Source organism: Sapajus apella, unplaced genomic scaffold (assembly GCF_009761245.1).
Source record: "Sapajus apella isolate SASKATOON/1434 unplaced genomic scaffold, GSC_monkey_1.0 scaffold25, whole genome shotgun sequence".
In the NCBI taxonomy this organism is placed as follows: domain Eukaryota; kingdom Metazoa; phylum Chordata; class Mammalia; order Primates; family Cebidae; genus Sapajus; species Sapajus apella.
The window spans coordinates 1,958,380-1,960,348 of NW_022436965.1; the positions used below are offsets into that span (position 1 = coordinate 1,958,380).

At 36.8% G+C, this 1,969-nt stretch overlaps 1 non-coding gene across 1 annotated transcript; it reads left to right on the plus strand.

The window, feature by feature from the left end:
- The first annotated feature begins 499 nt into the window (after positions 1-499).
- Positions 500-606, plus strand: LOC116560333. The gene has a single exon (XR_004272917.1). It is a non-coding gene; the product is annotated as a U6 spliceosomal RNA (small nuclear RNA).
- The last annotated feature ends 1,363 nt before the right edge of the window (positions 607-1,969 follow it).

The window sequence follows — 1,969 nt, forward strand, 5'->3', positions numbered from 1 at the left end:
GCAAGTCTTCAACAGACCACAGGATTCTAAAAACTTACAACAGACAGATTTGCCGGTGCAATTGGCTAAGTGGGAAGAGAGATTCCTAATGCTTCCTACTTGGTCACCTTCCCCAGATTCTCTCTCTAGAGCATTTTGAGTAGCAAAGTTTTATTTATGTATCTTTATTCTTAAATATGTAATTGAAAATTAAGGTTCTTGCAAAGACAGCAGCTGGGAGAAACTAACAGGAAAATATCCAATAAATGACTAAGATTTGATCACAAAAGTCGTGTTAATTAATTGACTACTATCTTGGTATGAATGATTAAGAACTAGAGTAACATTTTCAAAATGATTCTGAGCAGAGGAAAAATAGTGATTTCCACTCAATAGCAGTTTCATTGCCAGGATGGAGAAATACAAAAATGCCTTACATATCATGAAGAGTTTTAAAAAAGCTACACGCATAGGAAATCCTACCAGGGGAAGTATAGAGCTGTTATTAAGAACACACAGCGTGCTCGCTTCGGCGGCACATATGCTAAAATTGAAACGATACAGAGAAGATTAGCATGGCCCCTGCGCAAGGATGACACGCAAAGTCGTGAAGTGTTCAATATATTTTTTTTTTTTAAGTAAAAACACATAGCAAAAGAAAGGAGAACATGACCCTCAGCCTTGAAAATAAAACTCCTCATCAGGAAGAAGCTAGTTGGCTGAATTGCCTGTAGTATTCCTACTCTGGACCACTTTGGGGATTCTTGGGCAATGTTTTGCGGACTGTCCTTGGTCAGACTTAGATCAAAAGCAAATAAAGCGCAGGGCCCAACGGAAAACTTCTTTAGCCTCTGAAGTTTTCTTGAAAAATAAACATACAAAAGACAGATTAATAGGAGAAATGGCATACAACTTTATTAGCATGCACGTGGAAAAATCACAAAGTGATTCTTCAGTATCCCAATGGGTGCAGATGCTAATATACCTTTCTTCTCAGGGGAAAACCACATAGGAAAGCGCAGATGAATTTAGGGAAATAGTATAGCAAAGGATTATTAAAATAATTCAATGGACTTAAAGAACATATGATGACATGGGACAATGTCTGTGAGGCACAGGAGCAGACAATGACTAGCGGCCAAACTCTGTCCAAGTCTGTTGATCGTCTTCAGTCTTTCCTCCTGCAATATGAGTTCAACTAATGAAAACTTAAGGAAGAGATAAGAGGTAACTGTTCTCTTCTTTGGCAGGTCCAGACTTTAGGCAGATAAAGAAACTTCTAGGAGAAACTTCATCCTGTGCTTTGGGAGAGACATCGGATTGCGAGACAGGACTGGGGAGAGTAGGCCAGACAGGCCTCGAGGCTCTTCTTGAGTTCGGCATGTCACAGCGTCATATTTTGCATATAGTTTCTGTGCCCCAACATTAGCTGTTCTGAAATTATTACTTCTTCTTATTTTTTGTTCCCAGAATTGAGAAGCCATACACCTTCTACCGGTGATTACCTCTAAACTCTAAAGTAAGAATAGTGATGTACATAGTCCCAATTTTGCTAGCCATAATTTCTTGTCCATATGAAACTACAGAAAGAAATTAAAAAATAAACTATTCTCATGTCATATAATATCTAACAAAAGCAGCAAAGGAGGAATCTAGAGATTACTTAAATACTAATTTTTGAGAACAATTAAGACAAATCACATTATTGAAACCGAATTTAGCTTTAGTTAATGTGGAATGACTATGATAGAAATGAGATACATTGGTTTATTATATCCTTTTTGTTCCCCTTATAAAGGTTAAATATTCGCTGATGGGAAAACATAGGAATAACTTAGTTCTATAAATAAATTTTTTTAAAAGCAATAGTAAGATGGTTCCAACTTATTTTAGGCTAAGATAAACAAGTCCCTCATGGAATGACCTGAACAAGATTTCTGGTAATATACAAAGTTTCACACTAATTGGAAACAAAGCATCAGGATCTACT